At 39.2% G+C, this 13,930-nt stretch overlaps 1 long non-coding RNA gene across 1 annotated transcript; it reads right to left on the reverse strand.

Moving 5' to 3' along the window:
- Positions 1-1,286: 1,286 nt before the first annotated feature.
- On the reverse strand, positions 1,287-2,102 carry LOC128366631 (uncharacterized). The gene is made up of 3 exons (XR_008321871.1): positions 2,065-2,102; positions 1,910-1,972; positions 1,287-1,350 (listed from the first exon to the last, which is right to left on the reverse strand). It is a non-coding gene; the product is annotated as an uncharacterized LOC128366631 (long non-coding RNA).
- Positions 2,103-13,930: the final 11,828 nt, after the last annotated feature.

The raw sequence follows: 13,930 nt of genomic DNA on the forward strand, positions 1-13,930 counted from the left end.
TGATGTCAATATAAGACATGAAGCTATTCATGTAATGATATCATATATATACAGTGGCGTCCAGCATATTAATTATCACTTAAATTTAATTTCAGACACCCTTTCATTTTTAACATCCTGTATCATGATTTTGCTTTGTGAGTGTTTTAAACAATGACCAAAGATAAAACATTTAGTGTTACTTAAAGTCAGTTCTTTTAAATCAAACCAACTCCTGAGCAATTTTCAATTATTTTTCCATTGCATCCAAAAATGTTTTTTTACCGCAACAAAATAAAATAGTATCATCTGCACATAAAATACTACAGTCTTCAAGCCATAAGTGTAGTTTTGGGCATGGACAGTAGGGATGTGTCTCTACCAATATGTTTACTGATCCCAAACAATCTAGCTGCTTTAACATGATGTCATTTTAATGTTAAGATCTTTGCAGAGTTGCCAGGTTTGTGTGTTTTCTGCAAAAAATTTGCACAATTATGATAAAGAGTGAAAGAGCAGGATATGAGGGATACTTGACCTGATGATCTAGCAGCCCTCAACTTCAAGCTGCAGGCTATGCATTGTTGACTAGCAGGGTCGAGAATAGGGTTAGATACAAAGACATTTGCACAACCATATGGTCCACTCACAAGTGTTTTTCATTATTTTGGGTTAGGGTTAGTCTGGGTGTAGATAGATTGAGCTGCTAGCCTAACTGCAAACAAATTGAGAGTATTATGTAACTGACTCTCTGTCCAAAAACAACAAAAGCTAAATGATACCAAAGAAATGAAACATAGAAAGAGTAAACTATACTTACCATATTTTCAGAGTGACAAAATGGAGATACGTACCATCGCAGCATACTGTGTGGAGGAGAAAAATAATAAGATTTGCACTGGAGACTTACTGAAGCAATTGAATATGTTTTAACTTAATATAAATAAAGTTATAGCTATTTGTTTTCACTATTGATTATTTTTCTCCAAGTGAATAAATGCTTTAACACTTACCACAGTTTTCTCTGATGTACTTGATCAGATCACATTGCTGACAATATAGAAGAAGTATTAAATTATGAAAATATCATGTGCATTTTTTGATATTTCCTTTAATGGTGGCAGGTTAAGTGACTTTCAGGTGGACTTACAGACATGCCTTCACCTGGAGGGCCTTTGCGACCCTGGATGGAGGAAAAGCAGAACAATGATTGAACATTGATCTTTTAGCGACACTTACATCATTACTGACTGTCTGTTGCTGCATTAAGAGAGGTGGTGGGTGATACTCCTTCCCACCATCACTCACGTTGTGTCCTGGTCCTCCTTTGTCTCCCTTCCCGCCTCCCTCACCTGGTCTGCCTGTGTTTCCCTGCGCCAGTCGAAGAAATAAAAAGTCAGCAGTAGTGGAAAATCCTTCAATAACCAGATCCTTTACTTCAGTAAAGGTAACAATACAGCAATGTAAGAATATATGAATATAAAATATAAAAGTATTATGAGCTTAATAAGGTATTACAGTAAAATTACATAAGTGTTAAGAGTGATGTAGTTAAAGTATTACAATAAAAGTAGTGATATATTATTATATATGACATCATTAGATTATTAATACTAGGCATCTGAAATGTGCGCCCGACTACACACTGCTTTTTGTAAAGACAAAAAGGTTGGAAACCACTGGTTTCATCTTTAACAACGTGTTGTATTTTAAAAGCTTGTTATATTATCCATTGTGTCAAATCTGCATCTGAAAAGTAACTAAAGCTGTTAAATAAATGTAGTGGAGTAGAAAGTAGCATCACATGGAAATACTGCAGTAAAGCACAAGTACCTCAAAATTGTACTTAAGTACAGTATTTGAGTAAATGTGCTTAGTTACTTTTCACCACTGAAAGTCACTGATGAAAGTTATGTTTGTCATGACTCACCGGTCGACCTGAGTTCCCTTTATGTCCCGGATGTCCTTTGGTTCCCTTTTGGCCTTCCTCACTCTGAAATCAAGAAAAATTGACAGCAGTTTTGGTCTTGTTTAGATTTGATCAAGCATGTCTGATATAAAATCAGTGAAAATAAATGAATTCACCTGAAGACCAGGGTAACCAGGAAAACCAGGATCTCCCTGTAAAGAGAAAGTAAGATGTAATCATTCAAATATCTCAAACTATTTGTATTCATGTGAGTAAATGTATCAATAAAAGGATTTCATCTCAGTGCTTTCAGTACAAGGACAGATCCCAGACATGTTTAGGCTAGTTAGCTAAACATAAAGACTGGAAGCAAAGGGAACCTGCTAGCCAAGCTCCATGTGGAAGACAGACTTAAAGAGGATATCATTAAATGACAGGCACTTCTTTGAAGCTATTAAGGTCTCCTCTACCTTGCTACCTTTGAGTCCTGGGTATCCACGACCGTCTCTACCATCCTGACCCTGAAACAGATAACACACTGACAGTCAGAGAAATTTACACTTTAGAAATATATACTTTAAATTATACTGTGCATGTAAGCACATCTGGTTTCCCAGCTTCTCACCGGCATTCCTCTGGGTCCTTGTGAACCTGGATTACCTTTTACACCCGGATCTCCTGGTTGGCCCTTCAACAACAAGAAGTCATATTTTACTTTTCTCAAAATGTTACCTTCCAACATTATGGTTTAAATGTTCTCTCAACCCTGTTTATTTTTGTTTACTTATTGGCTTCATGGTTGGTGATGTTTGTTGTTCGGTTTGTCAGTCCATCAATTTTTGTCCTGACTGAAATATCTCAATAACCAGTTGATAGATTGAAATTTAGTTTGACAGTCATTTTCATCATAGAATGAATCCTCTGACTTTGGTGATTCTCGGACCTTTCTTCTCGCGCCACCAGGAGGCTTTTTCCCCCACAAGTATAAGACAGATTGTCATGAAATGTGGCTCAGACCTTCACATTTCCAAAATGATTAATTATAATAACTCTGGCGATTGTCTGACTTTTCATTTACATCAAATGCTTTAGTCTATGAACAGATACCTGCAGAACCAATGGCATTCCCATCAGCCTCAGCTGTAATTTGTGTTGTGAGTGAGCACACTTAATATAGATCAGAAACAACAATCACATTTTTCACCATTTTCTGAGTTTTTTATAGACTTTTATTGACTTAATGAATTGAGGAAGTAATCATCAGATTAACTGATTATAAATACATACTTGTTAGTTTTACCCTAAATCTGGTCTTCCTTTATCTACTCTTAACATGGTGAAGTGTTTACTGAATTACAGATGAGACCCAGGTAATTATGTCACACACCTTCTGTCCATTAGGACCACGATGTCCAACTTGTCCCTTGCCTCCAGGTCGTCCATGTTTACCCTGTTGGTGTGGGAAAACCAACAGAGTCAGAACAGGAAGAACTATGCTACATACAGCTAAAGCAGGGGACAAAGCTAAAGATGAGCTGAGATAGCAAAAACGTTTTTTCCATCAATTGGCACCACTATCTTTTACAGTCAGGAAGGAGCATCTCAATGCCTGGAGACATCAGTTGCAAATATCAAACATATTTTAAAAATTCCTTGTGAGATTTGTACTTGAAGAAGAAGGAGGAGATACTGAAGCCGCGAGAGACAAGTGAGAAAATTCTAGTGGTCTATTTTCTAAGTCTGATCTTTTTTCCAGGATGTTCTAAGTTCCTTGTTGTTTGTTGTTCCTGTGGAACAGGCAGAAAAAAGAGGTAAATTATTGGAAGTAGTAACGTTGACGGAGAAGAACAGGGCTACAGCACAATTGTTTCTAATTATTTCATACAAGGGAAAACAGAATATAGTATTGAAACATCCAAATTGGAAAAAAGTGGAAACAACTGACGACTTCTGCCTGCTAGAGGAACTTGATGCTATTTGATCAAAGCAAACACCAGTGATGATCACAGTCATTCTCTGATTGTTGAAGATGAGGCTGTGGAGGTGATTTACTGACCTCAGGTCCAGTATAGCCAGATATCCCTTTTGGTCCACGTTCACCAGGATTCCCTCTGCCTCCCTGCAGACACAACATGGACATGTTTAAAACACACTCTCCATATAGTTGTGTTATTTCACTTCAGTGTATGTTCAAAGATAAGATATTCCTTTATTAGTCCCACGATGGGGACTGATCAATCAAGTAGTCAATGTCACTTTGTAAATTCAGTCAGACAGATGACAGAAAAGAGGACCCTGAGCTGCTGTCAATAATGGACTGTGACCGCAACCCCCTGCAGAACACTTTAACTGGACAGAGGAGTATGTTCAGCGTCAGGCTTTTGTCGCTGTCATGCTCAACAGACAGGTTGAAGAGTTCCTTTGTCCCCAGGGCCATCCAGCTTTATAACTCCACACTGTAGGACTGACTGCCTTGATTTCCTTCGGATTAATAAAGTCAATCTATCTATCGATCCGAGCTGAACCCTCCATGTATTTTCATGAATGGAGCTTCTCTACAACCTGCCAGACTTTGACTTTATTAGGTATTTAGGGGGCATCATTCATGTTAATTTACTATTCTCGGGAATGCCATTCATTTAGAAAAGGTGGGATGTTGTCTGATCACTCACCTGAAGACCAGGAGCACCTGGAATACCAGGGGGCCCTGTCTCTCCCAGCTGTCCAGGTCCACCCTGCAGAAAGTGTTTAATAGATATATTATCATTGCCTTTATTTAAACTTGAAAATCATTGAGGGATTGCCTTTATTTACAGTGATGTTGAGTAACTGTAAACAGTACATTAACAGACATAAAATAAAAACAAACTAATAATTGTGTATGTGTATATACACACATATATGTATATATACATATATAGACATATACACACACATACATATATATATGTATATATATATATACAGTTCCTACCTTGTGTCCAGGCAGACCTCTTCTTCCATCTGGACCCTGAGTAGCAGAAAAACAGCAGTATTTGCTTTATTAAATGTTTCAGGTACATGTCAACAACTGTGAACACTTGATTACACACAATAAAAAACAGGCCAGATCAAGCAAAAGGTAAAAAAGATACAAAAAGATGAGAAATTAGTTTCCAGGTTGAGAAATAGCAAAGTTTCCTTGTAAAAATATTCCGGTTTTGGTATTATAGACTAATTGATTAAACAAGAAAATAATCAAGAAATTAATCAAAAATGAAAATAATCATCAGTTGCAGCTCTCTAGTAGACGATGGACAGAGAGCTACTTTGACAGTCCATTAATGGTCCAAATCATTTCAAAATGTCTCAGTAATGAACTGAGTATCTTTGTGTTCTGGATCAGACAGTCTGTCAGTTTACTGTGAGGTCAACACTGTGGCATCAAGCTTTAATTTGCACATGCAGTGAATAATGAGAAAAAAGTCTCACCTGGTTTCCAATGTCTCCATCATCACCCTTTCGCCCGTCCGGTCCATGTTTTCCCTGCAGATTAGGAAACATCACAGTTCAGCAGAGTGAATGAATTCACTAATGACAGATTAAATACTTCAGCATATGTATTTTTCTGTTGTGTAACGAACATAAAAACACAAAGCAGCTGTTCTGTTGTTGCAATGTGTAAGGTTTCTTTGAAGGTCTTGGCAGAGCTGTATGCATAAAATGTATTTGTTTACGTTTTTTTTAAGTTCCCATGACATAATAACCTCAAAACACCTGAACAGTGAGACGCAGAACTTTGTGATTGTATTATGACCATCCATCTTTTTTCAGTTTATTATTTTAGAATATTTTAAACCCAGAATATTTACTGAACTATTCCCAAACATTTATACCATATCCTGTGACGTTCACTAGCAAAGTGAACCTAAGTACAGGATCTCTGATTGGATGTTTCTAACAGCAGTGCTATGTGATGTTTCTTACCGGTAAACCTGGGTTCCCGGGTTCTCCTTTGGGTCCTGGTTGGGTGTTATCTACGCCCGGTTGTCCCTTACGGAAAAAAAACACAGAAATCAGAATCTTAACTTTGAAAATATAAACTCTACGTAGTTTCTTTAGGTGCTGTTTCAGGTGTATTCCAACTTAGATTTACTGAACTTCAAGCTACTTATGTTGCATCTTGCCAGGACTATCTGTTTGGTTATCTATCAGTTCCAGTTTTTCTGCTTGTGTTTCTGATATATTTACTTCCTATAATGTGTGCTAGTAAGAAATTGAGAGACAAACAGAGAACGTTTTTTCTTCCTTTTTACAAATAAGAAGTTAATAGTGAGAAATTGAGAGAAAAGCAGAAAAAGAGAGATAATGTTGGTCCTTACCGGATCTCCTCTCAGTCCTCGCTCTCCTTTCAGCCCACCCTCTCCGGGGATACCTGGGATACCCTGAGGATGAAAGTTAAACCTGTCAATCAACCAACACCTCCGACCTTCATTTTTGAAGTTTGTTGATATTTAGTGTAGTGATCTGAAAATAAATAAATATAAAGAGACAAAACCCAAAGACCAACAAGGATCACCATGCAGGGAAATGTCACGAGAAAAGTTTTTTTACTGGATTTCCTAGATCTCCTCGCTCTCCTCGACTTCCATTCAGTCCCGGCACTCCCTGCAAACAGGACCAGAGACAGCTGAGAACTGAGAGCCTGAAAACCTTCTTACATCATCCGACCATCAGACTTTATTGTTTGGTTTAACTCTCCAGAGGAGAAACACAGCACAAGAGGTTTACATGGTTATACTTCCACAGTTACTGTTTTATTTCAGAAGTCATAATATTTATCTATAAAGTGATTTACTTTCTATATTTAAATGTTTACATCTTGCTGGTATAACTTTCTATGTTCTTAAATTCCTTATTTTGAGTCTACAGGGAGGGAGAACCAGGGTTTGAAACCTCTGTGAACAAACTTTCTCAATTAACACTTTTAATGAGCAAGAGTCCAACATGAACACGACATTTTCTGCAGTTTTTGTTTCGTCTCTTTTCGTTTTGTCTAAGCTCTTTTCACTTTTTTGAAGTAGGTGGGATTGAGTCAGAAAAAGCTGATGTCATGTATCTCTGTGCACCAATATGGCAATATTTGAGTCAAAATGTTAGCAATATTCAAGTCAGAGCCTGTCCAAGATAACAAAAAAAATATTCACTCACCCATTCTCCATGGAGGCCATCCAGGCCATCATCCCCTTTCTCGCCCTGCAGTGATGGAAGAAAATCATCTGTGACATCTCACTGCTTCCCTCTGTTTATGAGACTACATCTGAACTAAAGTGTTTGTCTACATTCAAATATTTCTCCAAATATTCTTCAGTCAATTTTGCACTTCAGTAAATTAATGAATTACAGCAGGCCTGAGTCACTCACTCTCTCGCCTCTGGTGCTTCGGGATCCCTGTACACAAAGAACAGCATATAAACACATGAGCAACGCTGGACAGACAAAGGACAACAGGATCAGCATATATTATCATTATTATAAACATTTCAGCCTGCTCTCAAAGGACTGTTAGTATTTGATCAAATTGAATGTCATATTTTACAGACATGCTCTACAATTCAAAAGCCTTGTTTCACAAAGGTGAAAAAACCCCAGCAACACAGTAACAGTGTATTTGGTGAAACATGACTTCAGAATCTCCAGAATCTCTCCTGACATTTGTGGAGAATATCTATGAACACAGTGAAGCATCTACATTATTTAAGTGTGACATGGACAGGGGTGGGGAGTAACGGATTACATGTAACGGTTTAAATTTGTGTATTCAGAATACAGTTATTTTCTTAAAAAAGATTACTGATTACTGCACCACACAGGTTGCACTGTGCGGATACAGGTGACATTATGCATACGCAAATACGCTGCAAATCAATGCGCAAGAGCACTGTCCACACAACACCAAAAGACAATTGCGGAGAACGACATGAACGACCAAGAGGAGGAGGACAAAATGGCATGGAAATACAGAGAACATTTTACCTACACACCTGGTAAAGAAGGTTGCAACATCAAAGTGCAGTGCAAGCTTTGCTTACCATCAAGAAGCTGCTTTCAGCATCGAGAGTCTCCACGTCTGTAATGACATACAGACACTCCCAGGATGAACAAGTCAGACATGCAGGGGTCACCACAAGATCAGGATGCAAGTGGACAGCTGATACATCTGTTGCACAAGCTGAAAGCATGTTGAAACTCTACGTGACGTCAGTGGAACGCCATATACAGGAAGACATGGTCTTTGAACTTCACATCTCCAACAGTTGGGTAAGGTAGCACCCAAGGAGAGAAGAGCGATGGTCCAGGAGCAGATATAGAACCTGGTGGAGGAAGGACGGAGATCAAGGGCAGTAGAGCTAGCATCTCAGGGAGCATGGACCAAATGGGATCTCCCCTAAAGAAAGATCATGTAGGCTTTCTGCGTCTCCTTCCTCCTGCGATCAGTGTACCCTAGCTCCTGATTCCAACAAATCTGCATGAGTGAGGAATGAGAGAGGACCCACTGTGCCAGCTCTGCGGGGAAAAGGGCACCTTGGCCCACATCTTTTCAGGGTATAAAACAACGCTCACCTGAGGGAGGTACAGATGGCACAATGACAAGGTGCTCATGACACTCGCCAACACCTTGGAGCAGGAGAGACGCAAGAAACACCAACCACAAGGGAAAACAACAACAACCCAGTTCGTAAGGGAGGGAGAAAAGCCCTTAACCACAGAAAAAATTAGGAACAGCCTACTGCAAAAGACCCAGTCCATGGGACATGAAGGTAGACTTGGGAGGAAGGCTGCAGTTCCCCCAGGTCATCCAGACAACTCTGAGGCCAGATGTGGTTCTGTGGTCTGAAGAGGCAAAGAAGATAATTCTGATCAAACTTACAGTCCCATGGGAAGAACAGAGTGATTTGAAAGGAAGAGTGCCAGATGGATGATTGCAGGGGAAAAGGGTGCCAGGCATGATTGTTCCCAGTTGAGATCGGCTGCAAAGGATTCCCTGCCCAGTCAGTGTGGAGAATGCTCACAGCCATAGGGATGACAGGGGGAAAGAAGGACAGTAACTCACAGGATTGGGGAGGCAGCAGAAAGTCTCTTGATGGCTATGGAGCAGACCAGAGGAGTTAAGTTGGAATCTAGGAGGAGGAGATGAGCAGTGATTTGGCCACCACTGCTGACCCACCATCGGGAGGGTGTTGGGGTTCAGTGTCAAACACAAACACCTAAGGTGAATGAAGGCGAAGCATCTACAGATGTAATTATTATCGAGTGGTTACCCAGTTTCCCAGCTGCCCTGAAACACTTTAAACCTTTTTTGTCTGAACATCACTGCATCCTCTTCCTTGGTAGGGCTGTGGACCATGATGGTGAAGAATGTGTCATGATCAAGCTTTTATTCTTACTTTACTAAATGTTATTTTTAAGAGTAAAAACTGATGTTAAAAAACGCCCAACCCATCTTCAGCACTGTGTTCCTCACAGCAGTACCTTCTGTCCTCTGACTCCAGGACAGCCCTGGATGCCCGGAGGTCCAACTGGTCCAGGAGGTCCTCTAGCTCCCTGCAACAACCAGAAAAATCAAACCGTGACTGCCAACTACATGAGAGACCAGAAGATATGAGCAGGTCAAGCAGTGTCATACTGTGAATCTCAAATAAACATTTTAGTAATTTATACTCATGAAAAGCCTTCAGGACTTCAGGAGGATAAATTGTGTATCTACAAAATCCTCTTTCATCACCATAAAAACTTCAGACTTCATACTTCTATACTTCTTTTAGTCCCATTTGGACATTACTTAATACATCTTAAAAACGTTAACAGATGTCAAAGAAGTTTGATAGAAAGTGATGCCAAGTAAGGCAGATTATTATTATTTTTAATTGATTCCAATCAAGAAGAGCAAATTGTTTTAAACTTAATTTCACTTCCATTTTATTTTAACGTTCAACACAGCCAACATAAAGCGTCTCATTTTTTGACCACTCCTCCATTATTTCATCCCATATTAAAATGAGTAAATATTGAATGAAGAAACACTTACAGAGGGCCCGTCGTCTCCCGTGGAGCAAGACTTACCCTTCTGTCCAGGCCCACCCTGTTCATTAAAGCAGAAACATTAACTGAAGCCAAACATAAACTCAAACACAATAGTTTGTGACATCACAAGATCTGCATTTACACAAATCATTGGTTATGAAGGAAGTCGGTTGACCAGTAGCAGATAATGAAATCCTTTACATAACTAAATTATTAACAGTTGCAGACAATGACTAATGGTTCTTCATGAAACCACTTGCTCTCAGTCCAGACTGGACATCTTATTGATTTTGACACATTTTTACAAAATGTTCTTGAAATCATGTTTAAAGTTTTAAGGCAAGTGTATGACAATCACCTTTGGCCCTGGGAGCCCCATAAGGCCACGGGGGCCATCATTTCCCACGCATTTGCAAGTGACATTGCAGCACTCCCTGTCTGACACTGAATCCTGCAGAAACATAGAACAGCAGAAGAGAAAAGATTTAATATACAATGAAACTTGTTTTCTGATTTCTTTCTAATGGCCTTATTTCAAAAATCAAACCACATAGTAATACAGGTGTATATTTTCTCTTTTGATTGAGAGGAGCTCTCTCTGTACACAAGTGTTTTCCTTTACAAATATGATACACTAGATTTCCAACACAAACTAAACTATTTAAACACATTCTTGTGATCACGTCATTTTATAATGTTCAATCGGAGCTGAATAAGTCAATACAGAGTTCATTGATCCTACAAGTGACATCTTTCATCTTTCTGTCAGACTTTTGTTCCTGCTGATGTTAATGGAGTGTAAAGGTTTACAGCTGCTTCTGTCTTTTTCTTCAGTTAACTGAACTGTCCACAGAGTTGAAGGTTAAGTTCTACAATCTGATAATCCAACAATCTGACACCATCTCATGATCGGCCACGTGTACAGTGGTGTAAAAGGAGGCAGAAGTTTAAACTTCTTCCTAAAACCCTCTCTTCAATCAATATCTTCTGTCACCTTTCATGTGTACGACTGAGAACATCTAACATGAAAGACTCACAATCTGTTTGAGGATGGCACTACCGACATCCCGCATGGTAATACTGAGGCGTTCCTCATAGTGGAAACCTCGGCCAAACTCCAACCTCTGCAGCTCGGCAGGGTTTTGGGCTCCCTCCAGAGCCACAGTCAGTAGAGCGTTGACTTCTGCAGACAATAAACACAACAGATTGTAGGTTTGCTGCCTCAGAGGAATTCATATGTCATTTATCTACAAACTGTTGTAATATTAAATATTATGGCAAATGGCTCCATTCAACTGTTCTTCTACAACAGTTGTTTTTAGGAATATCCAAAACTGATTCACAGGATCACACAGACATTGGTGAGGGGTTAGGGGTAGAAGAGTTGAATGAAGGAAAGACCTACAGGGAAAAAGAAGGAGAGGACAGACTAGAGCATTTCTGGAAACGCCTCTGCCTCCAAGTATTTACCTGAATTTCTCAACTGCTCTCTCACATGCAGCAGATTGTTCAAGTCTTCATCGAGTCCATCGGAGAAGATCACCAGCACCTGAAGGGCAAGGTTTACATGTTAGGCTGATTTAATGAGAGTGATCTTGGTGAGCATCACTTCACCTCGCCTCTAGGGACTGCAATGTCAGTCTTTCTGTGGGTCATCATTTTAGTCAAAGCTGAAATATTTTGACAAATAATGGATTAAATGAAACCTTGTAGAGACATTCATTTTCTCCAGAGGATGAATACTTCTGACTTTGGTGATCCTCTGACGATTGGTGGTGTCACAACAACTATTTGATAAATTGTAATGAAATTTGGTGGACGAATTCATATCGCCCTCAGGATGAATTGTAATAATGTTGGTGATGTTCTGACTTTCCTCCGGCGCCATCGTCTGGTCAAAATTTCACTTTATTCAGGCTTTTTGTTTATGACTAAATACCCAAAAACCCATTGGGAATACCTTTAGTTTCGGCCTCCGCTGTACAATGTGTTAATTACTTATTAGCAAATGTTAACATGTGAATATGCTTCATTATGAACATGGTAAACATTGCACTTTTAGCATTAAGGTTGAAGTGCTATAGTGCCTAAATTTAACCTCACAGAGCTGGTGACATAGCTGTAGTCTCTTCATCTGGTTTGTTCACAAAGAAGCCATAATAAGCCATTTATTGACTGTAAAGATAATGAAAAATATGAAATTGTATCAGAGTTATCTTTTCCATGTGGTGTCAGATTTTCTCAAACTACTTTTTCAAGAGTTGAAGGCCGATTGAAGCCGTTCACTGCGGTCACAGAATGACAAAGTGTTCTCCACTTTAATGTCATGATAAATAAATGAAAACATTTCCCATTACTGGGATGAAAGTTGCATCATTCTTACCTTCACATCAGCTTTGGACGTGGCAAACTTGTTTTGGAAGGAATTCAGCAGGGCAGTGTTGAAGTAAGTAGGTTGAGTCATCGGCAGGGTCATGACTTTCTGTAACACATCCTTGCTATGCTCCTCAAAATTTGTGTCGTAGAGGGATCGTCCATTGCTGTCAACTACTTGGAAGGCAATGCTGGTATTGATTTTGGTGCCATTGACGCAGCACAGGCTAGACACAGAAGAAATGTAGTGCATGATATCCGGCAGGTTTTTCCGGAGATTGTGATGGCCGCTGACCAGCGTCTCCCCAGGAAGCCCGGTTCTTTTTGAAATATCGAATCCAATGGCGATATCGATGCTACACTCTGTATTAAAGGGAAATATGGTTTTATCTTTTGCATCCAGATACAACACAATCTTATTTAGGAATTTGGTGGAATGAAATGAAGAAAATAGTAGTACTACGATGATAACCACGTCAGCCCATATCTACGTATTACTTTGTAATGTATGATGACAGATGTTGAACTACAACATCTGAACAGCTTAAACAGTAAATACAAGTGTGTCGTTATGTCAGTAAGAAATATATCATAAAAGTAAATATGAGAATCACTCTCCTTTGTGTTGAAAAAGATGGAACGTTCTTGTGGTGTCATTTTTCACATATATGCATTTTCAGATAGACTGTTGATAAAGTGCAAGAAATTATATTTTTAAAAGGCAACAATTCAGACAAAAGCAACCCACTTGAAATATATTAATATTATTTAGAACAGCAAGTATTGGTCAAACAACAGAGAATGAATCACTGTGTATTTTCAATGTAAATTTTATATTTTAGAGTATTTTGTAAATATCTTCTGATTTCTTTAGTCTTCTATGCCAGTAAACTGAATTTCCTTGGGTTGTGGGTTAGGGTTAGGGTTATTTATCAACTTATCAAGAAGCAATTATTGTTGGTGCAGCCCAGATATATTATTTAGTTTGTTCTATAGTAACTAATCAAGTAAATTAGATGATAACAAAAGGTTTCTCACCTGTGGAAATCCTTTTGATTCTCTCAGTTATGAAGAGGGCCTTCAGAAGAGTTACTCTTGGAGAATTAAACGTATACTGATCACTCAACAAGCGTACTGAATCCATTGGTGCACCTGCGCTCATCCCAACAATAGTAACCCCTGATGATCTGATACTACGAACCTCTCTAGACACACTGTCACTTGAGGCTTGTCCACTCACGACGACCAAGAACTGTCTGAAGCCTTGCTCAGCACGGCCCCCTGCATCACTAGTGAAAAAGTTAGTTCTGGCGTACTCCAAAGCACGGCCCAGGTTTCGTGGTTCGTTGGGTTGTGGTGAGCGCAGACGGAAACGCTTGACACTAGCCTGGGTCTCCTGTTTGGTTTGATGGGCGTTGAGAAGGAATTCAACCCTAATATTTTGACCATACTGGGCCAACCCGATACGGTTGTTGGATGCTCCAATGTTAAGCTGATTGATCAATTTGATAAGTTCTGTCCTCAACAGGTTGAACTGTTGTTGACTTATACCACTATCCACCAAGAAGAAAATATCTGAAATCCTGTCAACCAAATCTGCAAAAA

Source organism: Scomber japonicus, chromosome 10 (assembly GCF_027409825.1).
Source record: "Scomber japonicus isolate fScoJap1 chromosome 10, fScoJap1.pri, whole genome shotgun sequence".
Taxonomy (NCBI): domain Eukaryota; kingdom Metazoa; phylum Chordata; class Actinopteri; order Scombriformes; family Scombridae; genus Scomber; species Scomber japonicus.